Genomic DNA, 22,968 nt, shown 5'->3' with positions numbered 1-22,968 from the left:
ACATGTCACAAAATCTTAATATATCCAACTATATATTTTTTTAATTTTATCTTTATTTTTTCTGTATATATTTAACTTAAACAGGAAAGGGTTTTTTTTTACAAATTAATATATTTATCATTAGAAACATTTGAAACTTCTTAAACAATATAAAATGTAGCTGGATCTCAAATCTGGTCAAAACCCAGTTTGGTTCTCTAACCCATGCAGTTAAAACTCAAACCCAGCCAAAACTCACAGTAATTAGTTTCAGGACATAATGAAGCTCAGGTTATTGATTTTTTCATCACAGAAAGAATTCAGTGAGAAACAGAGTGATAAGTAAGAAGTGGATTTATTTAGAGAGAAACACTCCACAGACAGAGTGTGGGTCATTGCAGTGGCCTTGAAATGAGGTGTGATTAGCTTTTATCAGTTCAATTCAGTCACTCAGTTATGTCCGACTTTATGTGACCCCATGGACTACAGCATGCCAGGCTTCCCTGTCTATCACCTACTCCCCAAGCTTGCTCAAACTCATGTCCATTGAGTCAGTGATGCCATTCAACCATCTCATCCTCTGTCATCCCCTTCTCCTCATGCCTTCAATCTTTCCCATCATCACTGTCTTTTCCAATGAATCAGTTTGTCACATCAGACTGGGTAATTTCATAGGCTAATCGGTGGGAGGATTATTCCAAGTATTTTGGGAAAGGGGTGGAGATTTCCAGGAAATGGTCTTTTGACAGTAGACCTTGGAATTGTCATGGTCCTCTGAGTGTGTCATTTAGCTTGCTTATTGAGGATCAAGGTCTAGTCGAAGTTAACTTGTCTGCCATCTTGTACCCATCTGATTCTAATTGGTTTATGTTGTGTCCTTGGACTGGACTATGTCATTCTTTCAAAAGTTGTGCCCAGTCCCCTTCCCTCCTGTTTCAGTATCTCTCTGAATGATTTATTGTTTAAAACCATGCTATACCCTTGTCTATAACTACAACACTAAGATCTTGCATAGCCTGGTAAATGCACATCAGATTTACTTAAAACTTTCGTAGATTCCATGATCTGCAGTCACTTTGTCATAGACTTCTAATTCTTCATATTTAATATTGTATTAGCTATTATTAGCCTTAGTAGATCTGTCTGCATTTTTAATAAATTAAATGAATTAACTTGTTAATTATTATGCCAGCACGTATTTAAATGACTACTTCAGGCCAGGGCCTGAGGAGGTAGGAGTTTTACAGAGATAAGGAAACATCACCTAAGAAGGGGAGACAATCTTTTGACAAAATAATTAAAATATGGTGAGATTAGAATATGATAGATGCCTAAAACAGATTAGTGAGGTGATGTCAGGCAAGTTTCACAGCAGATGTTTAAACTTAGACTTTCAGATATTGAATATGTGTTCATTGGGTAGAGAAAGTGAAGGTGGGCAATCCAGGTAAAGAGAATGGAATGGGAATGCACTGAGAATTCCCTGCATTGTGGAGTATATATGGCATGTAAGAGATGACCTTCTGGATCTGTACTCTAGATGATAGAGGGATGAAAGGTATTATTAAGAGAATAAAATAATCATACTTTTATTTAGATGAATAACTGGAAGCACTCTAATGATGAATTGAAGAAATGAAAACTAGAGGCAAGAACACTGTACAAATAGTATGGAAGCAGGATGAGTGGACTCTGAATTAAAGTGATGGTCTAGCAGATGGAGACAGCATATTAAAAAGCCGAGACGTTACTTTGCCTACAAATGTCCGTCTAGTCAAAGCTCTGTTTTTTCCAGTAGTCATGTATGGGTGTGAGAGTTGAACTATAAAGAAAGTTGAACACGGACGAATTGATGCTTTTGAACTGTGGTGTTGGAGAAGACTCCTGAGAGTCCCTTGGACAGCAAGGAGATCCAACCAGTCCATCCTAAAGGAAATCAGTCTTGGGTGTTCATTGTAAGGTCTGATGCTGAAGCTGAAACTCCAGTACTTTGGCTTCCTGATGAGAAGAATTTACTCATTTGAAAATACCCTGATGCTGGGAAAGATTGGAGGAAGGAGGAGAAGGGGACAACAGAGGATGAGATGGTTGGATAGCATCACTGACTCAATGGAAAGGAGTTTGAGTAAGCTCTGGGAGTTGGTGATGGACAGGGAAGCCTGGCATGCTGCAGTCCATGGGGTTTGAAAGAGTTGGACAGAACTGAGTGACTGAACTAAACTGAACTACAGCACACCAGGCTTCCCTGTCTTTCCCTATCTCTCACAGTTTGTTCAAACTCATGTCCATTGAGTCGATCCAACCATCTCATCCTCTGTTGCCCACTTCTCCTCCTGCCCTCCGTCTTTACGAGCATCAGGGTCTTTGGACTATGGACTGTCATTTATCTTCTCTCTTTTTAACATCAGCCTCTTCCTTTGTATTTGCTCCTTTCAGAACCTTTTAATACCCTTGAATTACTCACATTTTCAAAGCAAAACAGTCTCCTTGGAATAACTCCATCCCACCCCTTTACACTCTTATAACCATCTCTTTTGAAAAATAGAACTCTTGACAGAATATGTTACTTTTACTTCCTCCATTTTCCACTTCACATTCACTGCAATCTGTCACTTAACTAAATGTGCTAAATCACTTTTTGCAATTGTAACTGGATGTTAAGTTTGAAGTATCTCAAAACACCAGGATATGATGCATATGATAGCCCGAAATGAGGTACTAACCAAGTATTAACATTTGAAAATCAAGTGTTAAAGAAGAGTTTAGATGACTCTTAAAAGTCCTCAAACACATGGAAAGTATGAGAAGGTCTGGAGTTGAAGATTAGAGAGGATTTGAAGCAGAATATTTATTTTACGAGAGTTGCCAGGTTTCTATGATTTCTCCTTCCTCAGCTCAGCCACTAAGTTTTCTGACTTTGGCCTCCTGATGTGGAGATCCAACTCATTGGAAAAGACCCTGATGGGGGGAAAGATTGAAGGCAGGAGTAGAAGAGGATGGCAGAGGACGAGATGGTTGGTTCCCATCACCAACTCAATGGAAAAGAGTTTGAGCAAGCTCTGAGAGATGGTGGACAGGGAAACCTGGTGTGCTGCTGGCCATGGGATCACCAAGAGCCAGGCATGACTGAGCGGCTAAATGACAACAAAAAAGAGAGTTCCATATGTGTCCCACTGCTTGAGGCACAGTGAGGCCAAACAAACTGAAATGTCAGAGTTTGTAGCAGAGAAGGATTTATTGCAGGGTCAAGGAAGGAGATCAGTGGATTATGCTTAAAACCCCTCAAATCCCAGTGGTTTTCAGGGAGAAGATTTTATAAGCAAGCTTTGAGGTGAATGGTGCAGAGCCTATGATTTTCTTCTGATTGGTTGGTTGTGAAACAAGGAGACCATGTTCTAGGAATCTTATGCTCAGCCTGAAGTTACTGTCTGTCTTCCACCTGGGTAGGGTCTTAGTTCCTGCAGAAGGATGCACAGATATTGTTATGTTCTACCCTTGAGGGAGAACCAGAATCCTGCTTTAATAGCTGCACTGCTGTTTCTTGATTTTCTTTGTTTCTGCATCCATTGCTTTCTGGATTGCTTCCCTGAGCAGTTGCGCTTTAGTAGTGTTCAACTCTTTGGGGCTGTATGGACTCTCACCAGTCAGGTTCCTCTCTCCAAGAGATTCTCCAGGTAAGAATACTGGAGTAGGTTGCCATTTCCTTCTCCAGAGAATCTTCCAGACCCAGGAATCAAACCCCGGTCTCCTGCATTGCAGGTGGGTTCTTTACCACTAGCAATAGATGTCAAGTGTTGGCGCTTAACCACTAGAAGGCTGAGATCCACAGTTTTCACAATGACTTGCCAAGAGATCTTGACCCACAGGTGATTATGGAAAGATCAATGGAACAAGGTCTCTTTAGGGACAAATGAAAGGGCAGTCACTCAGTATTCTGTTTAATATCTATAATCAGAAATTTAAGGATGTGGAAGCAATAGGTTGAGGGCAATTGCTCCAACTAAAAGTCTCAATTCCCTCCCCAGTCTCCATACCGAACCCAATTATGCTGCTATACCACTGACAGAAGAGATGCCTTGGCTTATAAGAAGCATCCCCATAGACCACAGCAAGGACATATTACAGAGATTCCCTAGTAGAACCTAAAGCAATCTACTTAGTTGATTGAAGACTGGACAAAGAGGAATATTCCAATGTTTAGAGACAATTAGATCCAGGCTGTTAGCTGACATTGATATATAAAGATACAGAGCATTGTCATAGCCTCCTACTAGACTGAGAATATATAGTAGCCAGGAAATAAATGGATTTCTAGCTAAAATTAAGCTTAAACTAGATCCACCAACTAATCCATTAAAGAACCCACCTGACAATGCATGAGACATGAGAGATGCTGGTTCCATTCCTATGTCGGGAAGATTCCCTGGAGGAGGGCATGACAACCTCCTCCAGTATTCTTAGCTGGAGAATCCAATGGACAGAGGAGCCTGGCGGGCTACAGTTCATAGCGTCACACAGAGTCAGACATGACTGAAGCGACTTAGCACACGCACTGTATGAGTATATAATTGGGACAATATACTTTATTATTGAATAAGCTTGGAATCTTACTAGAGTCCATATAGAATCATAGCTTGGAGGCAGAAATTATCAAAATCTGGAAGGCCAACTGCAAACCTCTGAAACTGCATTCAGCTCTCTTTTCAAGAGAGACCCTGCTGTGAGAATTGACATTAGCTAATTGCATTCATCCGCTGGGGTATGCACCCAGGATTCCACCAAGGTGACTCTCTCCCCAAATCACTGCTGACTAATGACTGAGTGTAGTGCGGTTACTAGACCTGGACCCATCTTACCCAATGCAGAACTTCTCTAAAGTGCAGTCCCTAATCTGGGGTTCTTTCTGCTTAGATGGGCTTTATTAGAGCTGCACTGCAATCTTTAACTTATCCTACAAAATACTTCTTTTCCCCAAGTGTCAGTTCACATAAGTTCTTCCAACTACTATAAATGCTTACAGGCATTTTCTCCAGTACATCTCTTGAACTTCCAATTCTATCTTGGCATCATCTGCTTCTTGGAAGACTTGAACTGAAACAAAATCTGTAACTCGACCTAAAAGGCATTTAATAAATTGGACTTTTCCTTCATTACATTGACCTTGCCAAATGCAATTTTGCTTTTTGATATCTAAGAATAAAAAGTTATTTTTATTTTTTATGAAGCCACATAATATAGCACTTTATGAACTTTGCATATTTTCTTTTCTGCCTGGTATTCCATTCCTCTTGACCTGCTCATCTGTATTTAGTTATTGTGATTCTCAGGATGGGCTAGATAATATTCAGATATAAAAAATACCTTCCTGTACAAAAATATAAAGAATTCAAGAAAGTTACAGCAGAGAATGAAGCCAGATGTGCAGGTGTTAGCCCTACTGAATTAATGTAATGTGCACAGGTCACATACCTTTGAAGCTGGCACTGCCTACTCATTTGTGTGACTGAGCTGAAATATTTTATCAAAGTCTTAGATGATCCTCTGTATACAAGAAGTCTGCAGACTTGTGTTGATGACCTTTACTGTGGATTGATAACCAAGATTCACACTTTATCTAGGTAAATACTTTTTAAGATACCAGAGTAACCAAATCAAAGAAAAATTCATAATTTTTGAATGAACTTATTCCTTGTGTTGCGAAGACCACATTTAAAAAATTTATGCAAAATTTTGATTTTTTAAAATAGCCCTAATTCTATTTCTACTCAAACTTTGTCATTCCTATTGCCTACTAGCTGATTGCCCACTTACTATTCATTCCTTCCATATGTACTGCTGCTGACTTTCTTTAGGAACACATGCCCTCGTATTCTCAATACGTCCTTTCATTTCAAGGAGATGCACTGTAATGATTTAAACAGTAATCTGCAATGCTCGCAGTGTACTGGTGATGAGTGTCTGCCAAGATTTATTGTGCCCTTTACCTTTGCTTTGTCATTCTACCATTCTCAAAGGCTCTTATTGTTAATAAAATGCAAAGTAGTTAGTGGGATTCTTTGGAAGATATTACTTTGTCTCCTGACAAGGTAGAAAATAAAATCACCCTTGGGTTTTTATATGTGTTCATACATATTTTAAGATTATAGAATTACCAACTTTAGTCTCCAAAATGCTAATGATAATAGCAGACAATTTGGCATAACTTTTCTCCCCCCATTTTGAATATATGTTTATATTTAGACATATTTTCAAAGCACATTAAATTATAAAAATGGTATGATTTTATGGTGATAAATATATAATATACAGAGGAGTAAAATAAAGGTAGAACAAATCAACCATAATCATACCACATAGATCGTATTACAGCTAATCATTTTTACACATTTTTCCCCTATGTCTATATATGTATAATCTAATTCAAAGATGAACTTCCCTGACTTGATGACATAGGAAAGATTGGGTAGGATTGGCTCAAATCCCCTCTTTCTTTACACTCTGAAAATTCAAAGTTCTGCTCATGATTTCTGGGTATTTTCAGTCACTGATGGTTCTAAGCTTCTTTTTCCACTGAATTGGTTCTGTTTACTGATGTTCTAGATAATCTAACTGTATTATTTCACAGAGTAGTATGAGATTAATGACTGAATGATATTTAGTATATTTTCGTATGCTAATTTGCCAGCCATCTATCTTCTTTGATGAAATGTCTTATCAAATCTTTTGTCCATTCATATTAGCTTTTTTTTTGGTTTGGTCTTTTTTAATTTTTCAGAGTTCTTTGTGTTTCCATATCATGGAAAATGATTGAAGTTTGATGGCTGTTAGAGAGTAACAGAAAATAATTTTTTTTAATATTTAGGCTATTTTTAGGACCACAGATAGTTAAAATCTGTGAAACATTTAGAAAAATAGAATTACTTTTGGACTTATATAATTGTTCCTTATCTTAGAAAAAATGATTTCAGCTTTTCACATGATGTTAGCTGTGAGCTTGTCATATATGTGTTATAGGGTGGAAACGTTCCCTCTATACCCACTTTTCTGAGAGTTTTTATTATATATAGATGTTGAATTTTGTCAAAATTTTTTCTGCATCTATTGAGATGATCATGTAATTTTTATTCTTCAATTTGTTGTATAACATTGACTGATTTGAGGACACGGAACCATTCTTTCATCCCTGGAATAAATATCACTTACTATAGTATATAATTCTTTTAATGTATTATTGAATTCAATTTGCCAGTATTTAGTTGAAGATGTTTCCATCTATATTCATCAGTGATATTTACCTGTAATTTTCTTTTTGTGTGTGCAAGATACCATTGTCTGACTGTGGTCTCAGCGTGGTACTGGCATTGCAGAATGAGTTTGGGAACATTTCTTCTTTTGTAAATTTTGGACTAGTTTGAGAAGGATAGGTGTTAACTCTTCTCTAAATGTTGGTAGGATTCACCTATTAAGCCATCAGGTTGCAGACTTGTTTTGTTGGGAGTTTTTTTTTCTTTCTTTATTGTTGATAAAATTTCATTACTGTAGTTGGTCTGTTTATTTATAGTTTTTATTTATTCTTGTTTCAATTGTAGGAGAGATTGTACCTTTCCAGATTGTACCTTTCCATTTTTTTCTAGGTTGTCCATTTCATTGGCATATAATTGCTTATAATAATATTTTATGATCTTTTGTATCTCTGTTATGTCTTTGTAATCTCTTTTTTTAAATTTTTTATTGTTTTGAGCCCTCTATTTCTTTTCTTTCTGGATTATCAATTTTGCTTATCTTTTCAACAAGTCAGATTTTAGTTTCATTGATATTGTCTTTATTTTTAAAGTTTCTATTTATTTCATCTCTGATCTTTATTATTTATTTCTTTCTATTAAATCTGGGATTTGTTTGCTCTTTTTCTAGTTCATTTAGGTGTGAGGATAGATTGTTTATTTAAGATTTTGCCTTGTGTTGGTATAAACTTCCCTCGCAGAAGTGCTTTTGCTATGTCCCATAGATTTTGGATCATTGTGTCTTTGTTTTTAATGTCTCCAGGTATTTAGAAAAAATTCTTCTTTGATTTTTTTCTGTGACCATTGGCTATTTAGTAGCATATTGGCTAGTTTCCACGTGTTTATATTTTTTGCAGGTTTTTCCTCATGCATATTGTCATAATGTTGTGGCAGGAAATGATGCTTGATATTGAAGATCTTTTCTGCTAGGCATCTGATCTTTCTCATTAATAGTTACTTTATAAAGAGTTGTAATTTTGTTGTGCCTATGGGAGGAGGTGAGCTCAGAGTGTTCCTATATTGCCATCTTGGCCACCTCCTAATGGTTACTGGTTTATAAAGAGAATTCATGTGCCTTTTAATTTTTTAAGATAAAGTATTTTATTTCTGTACTAAATTTCCTTCTTTTCTCTATTTCTTTACAAGATTCATTTAGGCTGAGTACAATATAGGGACTAAAGAGTATTGACTAATTCAAGTTTGTGATTAATATTATAAATGATGTGTGCTTTTCTTATATCGATAACCAAGATAGCATTTTTCTTTTCTAAATAAGGCAATTCTTTTTCATTTTCCCTGACATAGCAAGGGCATTGTGTGTCAGAACTCTGAGACTCCCAGTTGGAAACAGACGTTGCTAGAATAAAAGCAGATGTACAGATCGGGAGCACTGCCAAAGTGGAAATACCAGTAAGAATACAAAATATTTTTTCTATGAGTTTGACAGTGCCTAAACAATTTTGGGTTGTTTTCAGCACTCAATCCCTGGGTTGGGAAGATCCCCTGGAGAAGGAAATGGTAACTCACTCCAGTATTCTTGCCTGGAAAATCCCATGAACAGAGGAGCCTGGCAGGCCTACAGTCCATGGGGTCGCAAAGAGTCGGACACGACTGAGCGACTTACCTTTCACTTTTCACTTTCAGCACTTTAGATCCTAGGAATTAGCTTGATTAGGAAAGTGGATATACTGCTAAAAAGAATTATAGCTACCTATAATTTTCAGCTACCTATTAGTCTCAAGTAAGGTATAGCGTAATTGGGTTTCCTTGGTGGCTCAGACAGTGAAGAATCTCCCTGCAATGCAAGAGATCTGGGTTCGATCCCTGAATCTGAAAGATCCCCTGGAGAAGGGAATGGCTAACCACACCAGTATTCTTACCTGAAGAAACCCGTGGACAGAGGAGCCTGGCGGGCTATAGTCTGTAGGGTTGCAAAGAGTTGGACATGATAGAGTGACTAAGACTTTCAGTTTCACTTTCATAGCATAATAGGCATACCACAAAATCAACAATTCTGACATTGAGATAAAGAAAAGTATCATTATCTGCAGGAGTCAAGTTTATGGGATGGGAACAATTACCCCATCAAATTATTGCCCCTATCCCCAAACCCACAGTTATATCTTGTTCAATAATGCTGGCTAAATTTTAAGCTGGGGGAAAAAAAAATTGCTGTCATACTGTGTAATATCTCAGGTTCTGTCCAGTCAGCTTGCTTAGATGTTCACTCCCTTGATTTCTTTCATTCTTCAGGTTCATCACCTTCTTCTCACCTACTAAGGTCATTTGTTGTGCAGTTTGGAGCCCGGTGTTTCACTGTGCTCCTTCTGATACCTTGCATTTTCTCACCCTCCTGTCTCTGCCTTTCTTGTGGTGAAGGTGGCTAATAAGGATCGACTATTTTTCTCTCCTACACTTACATGTTGTCTTGAAGGGATTTATGTGTTCACCCAGATTGATGCTGTCTCTACCTGTTTGTACTTGTCTCTACCCTTGATGTTTTGCTTTTATTTATAAGTTTCAACTGTGAAATTATTTTGTTTAGTGAGCTCTTTTTCACCCAAAACTGCTTTCAACTTCTTTGGTCCAGTGTGTTAACAACATCTTTCTCATACTCATAACAACATCTCACAACAACGTCCTCTCATACTCGGCAGAAGATTTCACCTCCTGAGTGGAATGAGTGCTCTGAGTAATCTTTTCCTCAAATTATAGCCCTTCTGTCCTTTTTTCCTAACATTTTGTCATGATGAATAGACTTCTTTTTTCAAGTTCAAGGCCATCAGCTCCATCTATGCCTTGGATGTCACTCCTCTTTCTGTCTATTAAGTATATCCTCACTTCTACATATTATCTATATTTTCTTTTCCATTGTTTCCATTTGGTCTTTAATAGTCATGAACATATCCCATCACCAAATAACCTCCTTCCATCTGATGTTGCTTCCTATCTCGCTGTTCCTCTTTCTGACTAACTTACCTAAAATAAGTGGTTTTCACATTTTTGCCCCTCACACTACTAGACTTCTGAAATCTGTGCTCCTGTTTACTCACTACAGTGACCTCTGTTTTACTAAAAAGAAGGAAAACATTTTCATACATAACTTCCTTTCACCTTCTGCATTTAACACTGCTGATCTGCTGACCACTCTCTTTAAATCCTCTCTTATGTGATTTCCAGTCTTTTTTCCTCAGTCTCTTTTGTGGACTTCTTACTCATTCTCTATCCTCCAGATGACTGTGTTCTCATGAATATTGTCTTCTGATCTCTTTTCTCCTTGCCCATTTTCTTTGGCATAGAATACCAGTTCCAACAGCTTCAGTAACCAGTTCTGTATTAATGATACTGGGATATATATTTATATATATTACAAATATATATATGTATATGTGTGTGTGTGTGTACACACACACACTCTGATTTTCTCTCCCAAGACCCTGTCTTGTTTGACCTGTTTCTATGATGGGCTCTGGTATTACCCTGTATCACTGTACAGTCTTGTGTCATTGAACCTATACCAGTCATTATAATTTCTTGTTTCTAGCTTGGTCTATTCAATTAAGAAGTATGGATAATGGGGGCTTGTAACTCAATTTTATTCTTTTCCATATCCTTATCTTATTGTATACTATTTAAAGCATATTCATATGTGGTTATAATATTTTTGCTTGATGAACTCACAATGATGGAGTAACTGATGGATTCCACAGGCAATCCTGTGTATTTTTTAATGTCTTTTTGTTAAAAAATATTTCTCATACTAAGTAATGTATAAATATAAAAATAATAAATGTTGGTTGAATACAAAGGCACCAACATTTAGAATCATTCATTATAAATTTGAATTTAATATATAATAATACATTATTATATTTATATTTAATTTTACTATATGTACTTTTTATTTCTATTTCAATAAATAATAAATTGCTATATCATTTCTTTGAGACATAGGCCTTTAGATACATTTTAAGGTAAAAGTTTAGGGTATAACAAAATGAAAGCAGGCATCGTGACTTATGTAGAAATATTGGTATTGCAATGGAGGCTTTCTCTGAGTGACAAATTTTTAAAAAGGAGATGGATTTTTGTTTGTTTGCTTTTCAAACATGAAGTCCCAAGACTATAACACTCTGAATTTTGAGTTATAGAACTAATTGTGCTTATTTAGTAGTCTGTTAAGATTTAGAGATAACTTTTTGATTGCTTTTTCTCCAAACTATTTTACAAATCAGTTATTTCATTACTTACTGTACTGATCCAATAAATAAGCATTTTTTTGCTTCAGTTGCTTGCAAAGCATAATGCTATTCACAAGTCTCATGAACTCATGGTCAGCACAAAGACTTACTCAAAAGTAATAAAAGTATTATTCAAACAAACATTATGTTCAGAATATCCCCAAGCTACAAATTGATTGTGCAGTGATTTCAAACAATATGTGAGGGAATATTTCCAGGACAAGTTATATACAAGCTTTTCCTTGGTGTTGTGAAGATTTTGATTTATAACACTTTACTGAAACGTTGAAAGCCAGTATATTTCCTGTTATCATTGTCCAAAAATTCACTACAAAGTCTTAGTGTTCTAATTAGCTCAGATAGAATTTGCCTTAATAATGATGATAATAAATTTAATACTAATTACATTAATGATAGTGTAGCATTGTTTTCCAATCATTATCATCAAATAAAGAATAAAAATAATTCAATCAGATGGTGATAATTTTCAAGGGCCCTGATAAACATTAAGAAAAGTTTTCTTTAAGAATATTATTCATTGAGTAAAAATAACTTTGTAGTGAAACTATTCTATATGATCCTATAATGGTAGGTGGATTCATGACTTTATGCATTTGTAAATCTTTTTATATTAAAAATTTTTTTTTAAAACAGGGAGAGGGAACTTTGATGTATATAAATTATAAATAAATAAGTAAATTCTTTGGAGTTTCTCATGAAAGAATGCAGACTATGATGAGCTAATTTTACTGTATGTAAATGTGTTTTAAAAATCTCCTGAAGGGGAAAGGGGAATAATGTTGACCTGTGTAACTTTGAAAATGACTGAAAGGATCAAGAAATTGTACATAAAAACTCTATTCTGTTTATGTTGTTTTTTGATGAGGGTATGATTATTAGCTATTAGGGTATGGATATTAGCTATTCTAATATTGCTATACATACATGTTTGAACTGAAAAATTACATAAATGAATGGCAGATTCATCCCATCTGTCTCCTATCTGGGATCAGGTTTCTTACTATTGGAGTAGAAATTTATAGATAATCAGGGAAAGAATCTAGAGTAAGCAGTGTGATAATGGATTGGAGTTGGAGGTATCAGTAAGTATTTCATTTAATATAAAGATGGTTACATGTACAAATACCATAGACATGTGGACATATGTAGGTAAGTGTATATACCTATATTTCTTTATTCTGTCAACTGAGATGACCTAAAAGAATTGACACCCCAGTATCAATGAGTGCATTTATTGCCCAGAATTTGGTTTCCAGTACCATTCTCCATTAAAAGAAATCAGGCATTCTTATAGGAATGGTTAATTATAGGTCTGGGGCTTCCCAGGTGGTGCTAGTGGTAAAGAACTTGCCTACTAATGCAGGAGACCTAAGAGTCGCAGGTTCAATCCCTATGTCAGGAAGATCCCCTGGAGGAGGGCATGGTGATCCACTCCAGTATTCTTGCCTGGAGAATCCCATGGACAGAGGAACCTGGTGGGCTACAGTCCATAGGGTTGCACAATGTCAGACATGACTAAAGCAACCATGTGTGCACAATTATAGGACCAGGGTAAGAAATGAAGCATCTTATAGTACCAGAAAGCAAGAAACTGTTTTACAAAACCAACCATGTAAGCAAACAAGCCAAAACCCACTGATGGAATGTTGGGGCAAAATGAAAGAATGTCAGTGATCAAAGATGAAACAATTTGAGTAACAAAATAGATAAATAATATTGTATTAAAATCCCCGAATAAAGTAAATATCCATGAGTCCATACTGATATAAATAAATTGCTAAATAAATAAATATGTTTAGAAGAAGAGAAACATATTTTGTAGAAAAGAATTTTAAGTAAATGTAGATACCCCATCCTATAAAGAATGTATAACTCCTGCTACTTAAATGTAAGCCCTGCGTAGTGATTTCCTTGCAAAGACTAGTGTGAAGGAGAAAAATACATAACTTTACAGTGGAGAAACCTGACAAACTCTACTTAGATTACTAAGGTGATCAAGGTCAACCTTAAAAATTATAATGTTGATAGCATGCACCTTTGTTATGATGTGATGAAAATGGCATTTTGTCTGTTATCTTCCTCTCAAAACCATCTTCTAAGAATAAAAAAAAAAAAAAGTCAAGTTACAATAGAGAGGCATCTCATACAATATACCTAACTAATGCTTCCCTTGAGGCTCAGTTGGTAAAGAATCTGCGTGCAATGCGGGAGACCTGGGTTCGATCCCTGGGTTGGGAAGATCCCCTGGAGAAGGGAAAGGCTAACCACTCCAGTATTCTGGCATGGAGAATTCCATGGACTGTATAGTCCACAGGGTTGCAAAGAGTCGAACGTGACCAAGCGACTTTCATTTCACTTCACTTCAAGGCCACCTCAAAACCATTAAGGTCACCAAATATAAGGAAAGTGAGGAAATGTCACAGCAAACAGGAGACTGAGAAGACATGGCAGCTAAATGCCTAACAGTAACTTGCATGGGATCTTGGAACAGAAAAAGACAGTAGTTAAAGAAGTTTGAATAAACTATGAGTGAGCGAGTGAGTGAAAGTTGCTCAATCGTGTCTGACTCTTTGAGACCCCATGAACTATACAGTTGACAGAATTCTCCAGGCCAGCATACTGGAGTGGGTAGCCTTTTCCTTCTCCAGGGGATCTTCCCAACCCAGGGGTTGAACCCAGGTCTCCTACATTGAAGGCAGATTCTTTATCAGCTGAGCCACAAGAGAACTATAGGCTTCAGTAAATGATATAGTTTCAATATTGGTTCTTTAATTCTAACAAATATACTAATAGAAAACCTTTGTGTGGTTGTGGGTGTGATATGGGGACTCTCTGTATTATATAGTCAATTTTTCTGTAAATCTAAAAGTATTCTAAAAGACAAAGTATATTAATAAAAAATAGGTTTGTTAATATTAAGAATTTCCATTTTAATATCCTTAATTTGTATTTCAGTGTCCTGGTAGAGTTTATACAAATATAATACTTAAGATTTCTTACTTATTGTGAAAGTTTTCCCAAGATGAATTATGTCTTACTTCATATTTGTAAAAGACATAAATGACACTATTGTGTTTAATATCTATACGGGCTGCAGCTCCACAAATTTGCTGTTAGAAATCACTTTAGGAAGACATTTAACTATTTTAGTTGTTATTTTAATAATTTCATGATAAGGAACAGCTCAGAAAAAAATTATGTAGTATAATGAAAATCCTTTTTCAATCTAGGATAAGAATTGTGTGATACATTGTAGTGCTTTTACCATTATACTGAATGATAAGCTTCCCATATAAATATTATTAATACAATTCTAAACACTGATAATGCTTTAAATGGATAAGAATAAAAAAATATCAAAGTAATCTAGCTACTGTTATGAACGCTTTTGAGGGAACAGATTATATTTTAGGAAATTATATTGAATTCATTTATATTATTAGCATATATAATCATCATGATGTTGAATAAACATGTCTGGAAACTAGTGGGTCGTTTGCCTTCCTTATTTGGAAGAATTCAACAAAGTAGAAGACTATTTTTTTGCTGCACTGGGTCTTCATTGCTGTGCTCAGGTTTTTTCTAGTTATGTCTCAGTGGTTGTGGCACATGGGCTTAGATGTTCTGTAGTGTGTGTGGACTCTTCCCAGACCAGGAATGGAACCTGTGTCCCTAGCATTGGCAGGCAGATTCGTAACCACTGGACCACTGAGGAAATTCAATGGCTATGTTTTAATTGGATTATATTTAGCCCTGAAACTTCTTAATATATATGTAAATATAATTTTAGAAATTGAGTGTACCTATTACAAACATTGATATTTCTCTCAGAGACCCCTTGCTCTTATTCTTTCTCATTGTAATGACACTTGAATATAAAGGCTAACTATATCCAATGGAAGGCTGCATGGATTTTGAACTCTAAGAGAGCAGAGTTCAAATCCTGACTCTTATTATTAATTCTGTGACTTTAAGTATATAACCTACTCTCTCTGTGCCTCAGTTTGGAAACTGATACTGATAGTACTATCTACCTGGTCATGTAATGAGTATACATCCATAAAGTATTATGTAAAGTTAGGACAATATTTCAAACAAGGCAATGGCACCTCACTCCAGTACTCTTGCCTGGAAAATCCCATGGATGGAGGAGCCTGGTAGGCTGCAGTCCATGGGGTCGCTAAGAGTCGGACACGACTGAGCGACTTCACTTTCACTTTTCACTTTCATGCATTGGAGAAGGAAATGGCAACCCACTCCAGTGTTCTTGCCTGGAGAATCCCAGGGACGGGGGAGCCTGGTGGGCTGCCGTCTATGGGGTCGCACAGAGTCAGACACGACTGAAGTGACTTAGCAGCAGCAGCAGCAGGACAATATGTAAACCTTACAGTGTTAAGAGTGGATGTTATTTTTTCCTGAGAAACTGAGCAGATGCAGTTGAGTTTAAACATGGAGATTATAGTTTGTAAAGATCAAGGAAGGAGTGAAAGCCTCCCAAGACCTTATAAATCTGTGGTGTCTGGTCCCTGCTTATGTTTCCCTACAGTGCTCCACTCTGCCAAGTCATACTGCTGCACCCCGGGACCTCATGATTGCTGAGTTCTCTCTTAAACCAGTCCTTCCCACCTACAGTCTCCTCTCCTAAAATGCTAAGTGAACACACCTATGTGTGTGAACGCACAACATCATGTACACACATGCTCACACATCTGCTTAATGAACTCCTAATCAGGCTGTGTGTCACATCCTCAAAAGTGATTTTTCTGAGTCTCTAAGTCAATTTTCTAGTATATACTTTCATACTACTCTGTATCTTGCCTTTGTGGATCATTTAACAAAACAACATCTCAGTTGCCTTGTGTGATTGATTAAATGTCCATCTCCCACACTACTTTGAAAACATCTTTAAGACAGCAACTCTATCTTGTTTTGTGCATCACTTACCCCCTAGTGTCTCAGCACTGCAAGACATAATAAATCCAAGATAAGCAAGTGTTGTGATATGCATGAAAAGGCAACTTGCCTCATCAAACTGGAACAAACAAGAAACAGGTGGGAAAGGAAGAGTGTTTCTTTAAACTTTCTTGACCATTCTTTTCCAGAATGAACTGAGTTCATTCATTGCTTCCTGAGAAAGAAAAATAAAATGCACCCCTTCACCCCCACATATAGTCTTAATGTTATCAATTCTTAGAGCAAGTTTTAGAAGATTGACTTTTCTGTTGACTTTTATAATTAACATGTAGATTAATCCAGATTTCATTCTAGAGCAAAATGATGCAACAAGTTATTTTAAGGCAGGCGCAGTCTACTTCTGGGCACTATAAATTTTAAATGTAACCTGTGACTGTAATGTGCATGAAAAATATTCCAAACATAAAGCAGGAGCATTAACCCACAAAAAAAGAAGAATCAGTTGAATGCATCCTAGCAGTTTGCATGATATTACCTTTTTCATTTTTCTTTAATATAATAGCTTTTTAAAAGATCATCTGATATGCATATCAATAAGCATCTTTGAAACCTTTTAATAATCAGCTCTGTCTGGAATAGCATTATGAGGTTTAGTCTTGGGAAATGCTATGGTAATTAAGGTTGCTTTCAGTCATATGAAGTTCAAAGGAGATTAATTTTAAGCTTTGAAAATCCCATGACACTTAGTATAGTGGCATGCATCCTAAAGCTAATCTAATTATTTGATGACAATTCCAGTGTTGAACATTATTTCACTTAATTGTTTTCACTTTGCCTCTTTGGGGATGCTACTATCTGAAACAAAGTTAAAAGTGTCTTTCTTTTTACCCTCAAGGCAACTGGACCCCCCCTTTGAAGTGAATCAGCTGACTAACTATGTCTCCTTTTTAGTTATAATTACTGTGAATATTTTAAACTATTAGAGTTATTATTATTTTAAAATATTCACTTACTAACCATGATACAAACAGCCTGTATCAATTAACATACTGACACTTTATATTATGGAACAACAGCAGCAGCACAACAAAACAATAAAACAAATCTCAGAGGTTTAGTTCTTTCTCTGATGTTCAGTGTAAGCCTAAGTATCTCTCCAGAAGAATGGTTATCCATGTGATGGCTCATTGTATCCGTCTACATCTACCACATGGAGTCAGGAAAGAGGAAATGGAAGTTGAACACATTATTCTACACAGAAATATCTAACATGAATTATGTTTGTATTTAGCTGCTCAGAGCAAGTCATGTAGCCCTGTCTTTCTTCACAGGAGGGAAGGTACAGTTCTCTCATTTGCCTAGAAGTAGAGAAACAAGTGATACCAGTGAGTTTTGGAAATACATGTTACATAGTCCCAGGAATAGAAAGTATAAAGTTGATTCCTTTCTATCTCCTTCCCAGTTTAGGTGGGTTCTGCAGAATGGCTATTGAAGTTATTTTCTTGATCACTTTTCTAGGCGTAAGCTGATTAAAAGTATCTGGGAATAACATGTTCTCTCCTCTTACAGTCATCACATTTAGCAATTGGACAGATAGTGATTGTATCTTTCATATTTAGTCATCATTTTTGGCCAGTGTCTCTTTTTGTGTTCAGTAGCATCCTCTTGAGAAGTATTCCTAGCCGTTAATGTGGAGATCTAAATTGTGGTTTGGGGATTTGTATTTTAAATCACCCTTGGGGAGTCTAATAAAAGTTGTTCATAAGTGGTACTTTGAGAAACATTGATCTAGTAGCATGAAATTCTCATATGCTTACCTAGTTGAAAGTTAAATTCAACTATACTTTTTAATCTAATATGACAGTTGAAGATTTTAATAAAAAATGGATGCATGGAGACATCCATAATGGTACCAGCTGCTTTTCCTCTAATAGACAGCAGAACAGAAGTAGAAAAAAACCCCAAAAAATCCAGAGACTGATAGATCTGGATATGAATCATGATTATTCTCACTGGACATGTGACATTGAGGAAGATGTTAGCCTTTCTACTTGAGTATCCCTCATGTTTAACAGGAGAATACAGTGTCTACCAAATAGACTTGTGAAGAGAATCTAATGAGTAATAATTATAAAGTAATTAGCACATATTAGTCATCTGACTCAACACTTGTGTGCCTCCAAAGTACTAGATACTGTATTAAATACATATGAAAATATATCATATAAATAACATTCAATACTTTAAAGCCCAATTAAAGATAGTTACATAGAAAAGTGAGTTACATTATTAGATTATTACATACTAGATGGCTAAAGTAGTTCATCTGAGACCACAGAGTTAAGAAGTAAATTTGAGCATGAATTTAAGTGCTGTAGTTTGACTTCACAATGCTAAAAAGAGAAGAAAGTCTGCATATGTTTGTGAGGAAACGTTCTCTTTACTTGAAGTCTGCAGTGAACCACTGAAAGAATTTTAGAAAAAGAGTACTATTTCCAGATTTCAGTTTTATGAAGAACATTCTGGAGGCAGTAAGGTGGCTTTCATTTTATTTTGTTTTGTTTGGAGGGAAGAAAGTCTGAATTCATGAAGAACCATTAAAAGGCTATTGTAGCAATCCACAATGGACAGAGCTTCGGAACACTGTACAGGAGACCATGATCAAAACCATCCCCAAGAAAAGGAAATGCAAAAAGGCAAAATGGTTGTCTAATAGCAAAGAGAGATAAGATAGCATTCTTAAGTGATCAATGGAAAGAAATAGAGGAAAACAATAGAATGGGAAAGACTATAGATCTCTACAAGAAAATTAGGACTGGAAAAGGTCAATTTTAATTCCAATTCCAGCCATAAGACTGGAAAAGTTCCGTTATCATTCCAGTCCCAAAGAAAGGCAATGCCAAAGAATGCTCACTACTGCACAATTGCACTCATCTCACATGCTAGCAAAGTAATGCTCAAAATTCTCCAAGCCAGGCTTCAACAATATGTGAAGCATAAACTTCCATATGTTCAAGCTGGATTTGGAAAAGGCAGAGGAACCAGAGATCAAATTGCCAATATCATTTGGATCATCGAAAAAGCAAGAGTTCCAGAAAAACATCTATTTCTGCTTTATTGACTACGCCAAAGTCTTTGACTGTGTGGATCATAACAAACTGTGGAAAATTCTTCAAGAGATGGGAATACCAGACCACCTGACCTGCCTTCTGAGAAATCTGTATGCAGGTCAGGAAGCAGCAGTTAGAACTGGACATGGAACAACAGACTGGTTTCAAATCAGGAAAGGAGTAGGTCAAGGCTGTATATTGTCACCCTGCTTGTTTTACTTATATGCAGAATACATCATGAGAAATGCTGGGCATGATGAAGCACAAGCTGGAATCAATATTACCAGAAGTATTAATAACCTCAGATATGCAGGTGATATCACACTTATGGTAGAAAAAGCAAAGAAGAACTAAAGAGCCTCTTGATGAAAGTGAAAGAGGAGAGTGAAAAGTTTGGCTTAAAACCCAACATTCAGAAAACTAGGATGATGTCATCTGGTCCCATCACTTCATGACAAATAGATGGGTAAACAGTGACAGACTATCTTTTTGGGCTCCCAAATCACTGCAGATGGTGATTGCAGCCATGAAATTAAAAGGCACTTGCTCCTTGGAAGAAAAGTTATAACCAACCTAGACAGCATATTAAAGAACAGAGACTACTTTGCCAACAAAAGTCCGTCTAGTCAAAGCTATGTTTTTTCCAGTAGTCATGTATGGATGTGAGAGTTTGACTATGAAGAAAACTGAGCACCAAAGAATTGATGCTTTTGAACTGTGGTGTTGGAGAAGACTCTTGAGAGTCCCTTGGACTACAAGGAGATCCAACCAGTCCATCTTAAAGGAAATCAGTCCTGAATATTCATTGGAAGGACTGATGCTGAAGCTGAAGCTCCAAAACTTTGGTCACTTGATGCAAAGAACTGACTCATTGCCAAAGACCCTGATTCTGGGAAAGATTGATGGCAGGAGGAGTAGCGGACAACAGAGGATGAGATAGTTGGATGGCTTTACTGACTTGATGGTCATGAGTTTGAGCAAGCTCCAGGAGTTGCTGATGGACAGGGAAGCCTGGGACATTGTAGTCCATGGGGTTGCAAAAAATTGGACATGACCTTGCAACCTAACTGTCGTAATCCACATGAGAAAAAGAAGATATGACACTATGAGAGAAAAAAAATATTTTGAAATGTATATACAATGTCGATCTGTAGAACTAAATAAGTAATTACATATAAATATTTAGGAAGGATGTATTTTCAAACTTGGTTCCAATTGTTTCCTTAGCAGTTGGATTATTATTTTTCACAATCAGCGTGGTTGGGAAACCACTAAAGAATGCCAGAATGAAGGGGAGGTGGTGATGGCTTCATATTGGGTATATTGAGGGTGGAATTTGTTGTAACATGCATATTATACCAGTGCAATGTGTGAAAACATATTCTGCATCCCAATAATTACAGCTTGGACTACAGATAGAAAAGGGTGTCATTAGTATTTGATAATGAAATTGTATATTTGAATAACCATGTCCATAGATGGTGAATAGAGATGAATAGGCAAAATGTTAACAATAAAATTAAACAGCCAACTTGTGTATTAGAATAACTGAAATGGTAAAACCTCATTGGTAAAGACAAATACTAACACCAGTGAAATATACTGTGCATTTGTGCTTTAGGCACTCTATTGAGTCCTTAATATGAAAAACCTCTTTCATATTTATTTGAGCTTCATGTGGGTAATATTTTATAACCATCTACTAGAAAAGAAATAATAATATGAAGAAACTGCTGCAAATGTCACATATAGAAAACGTGAAGAAGTTGGAGTTTAAATTCAAGCATTCTATCTTGTTAGCCACTATGTATCCTGCTTCCAGAGAATAACCACAGGTGGGAGAGAAGAGCAGGAACTACAAAGATTTAGAGCAAACAGGACTAAGTATCTGCAAATCTTCAAGAGATTAAAGAATAGTAGTGAGGCTTTGAAGTTAGGTGAAGGATAGACAGCTGTAGCTTGCAAGTAGAATACTGTATGTTTAAGATTTAAGAGACACAACTGTTAAGGAAATGAGAAAGTTCAGGGTGTGATAATAGGGGTGAGTGGCTGAAGTGGAACAAACATAAAGATCAATAGGATAGAGAATGAAAAAGAACTGCGAGTCTAGGTTATAAAGGCCACAATGCACAAAATTGAGGGCAGGGCAGATGCTGAGTTTCTTGGAGAGAGATATTGATATCGGCGTTAACATCTTAAAAAAATTGGAGGGAAGAATGTATCAGTGATGTGTAGGTATAGCAAAGGTATACAATGTATTTATTTAATTTTCAAACTTTTCCCTTATAACTCTCATTTAACTGCTCAAGCCTAGTATTAGTAATTTTTGAAATTCTGATAGGGCAAGAAAAAATAAATGGAGCACTGCCAAAAAGTCTCATTGATTCTCCTTCTATGCATTTATTTCTGTAGTTTTCTTCTCCAACATTCTCTGCCTTTGTTGACCTTCTGCTTTTGAGAACCTTGAAAGTGAAAATGAAAGTTAGTCGCACAGTCCTGTCCAACTCTCTGAGATACCATGGACTGTAGCCTGCCCGGTTCCTTTGTCCATGGAATTCTTCAGGCAAGAATACTGGAGTGGGTTTTCTTGTGTTATGAGAACCTTATGAGATGCCTTTGTATAACCTGACCTTGGGGTGTTTGACCCATAGGCTTTATTTAATATTCTCTGACTCAAGCCTAATCTTTACCCTATCATTATAGACTTACAGCTACCTTACTGACTAGGTTAACTACGTTCTGGCAACTTTCTGCTCTTTTAGTCTCTTAGGTCCTGACCTTGCATATCTTCCTGGCACTTCCCATAGGACCCTTGCTTGCCTAAGCATGAAGAGAATGAACATGCCATGTTTTCCTGATTAAAAGAAATTCATCTACCTGCTTTGGGTTAGAAGAAAATTCTATAAAGGCAGCCCCTACAATACTGTAAGACTAAAGCATTTTAATCATAAAGTACCAACCAAGTCATATGTGATCTAAGTCCTGTCCCCGAAATTTTTTAATAGACTTAACTGATAGTCTAGGAGATGGGGGGAGGGGCTGGTGGATAAGCAGCTCTAATTTAGTATGAGAGAATTTTGGATTTGCAGCTCAGTGGGGCTTTGACTTTTATAAGCTTCTTTCATTATGAAATTAATTATTTAAATAATTACAGTAATGTAAGTGAGCCATCCTCTCAAAATAGAACCCAATTTACTTCCTGCTAGTCCCCTAAGGGGCCTTTTTCTGTGGTTCAGTGTAACCATTTCATTGATTCAATCCACCAGTTTGTGTTTCCTGCTTTATGGATTGAGCACTGCAGGGGCTATAATGTTCTAACTACCTTTGTTTCTCCTTCTTCTCTAGCACCATGTTAGTATTTTACCAGCAACTGACAAGGTTTGGTGGGAGGTTGGAGGTGACAACAGCATGTTTGCAGAATAA

The 22,968-nt window shown here is 36.5% G+C and overlaps 1 long non-coding RNA gene across 1 annotated transcript; it reads left to right on the top strand.

Annotated features, from left to right (window-relative positions):
• Positions 1-229: 229 nt before the first annotated feature.
• LOC122677908 lies at positions 230-19,422 on the top strand. Its single transcript, XR_006335951.1, has 3 exons — positions 230-239; positions 3,739-3,742; positions 19,283-19,422. It is a non-coding gene; the product is annotated as an uncharacterized LOC122677908 (long non-coding RNA).
• The last annotated feature ends 3,546 nt before the right edge of the window (positions 19,423-22,968 follow it).

Source organism: Cervus elaphus, chromosome 3 (assembly GCF_910594005.1).
Source record: "Cervus elaphus chromosome 3, mCerEla1.1, whole genome shotgun sequence".
NCBI classification, from domain to species: domain Eukaryota; kingdom Metazoa; phylum Chordata; class Mammalia; order Artiodactyla; family Cervidae; genus Cervus; species Cervus elaphus.
This window is presented reverse-complemented; position numbering and strand designations above follow the sequence as displayed.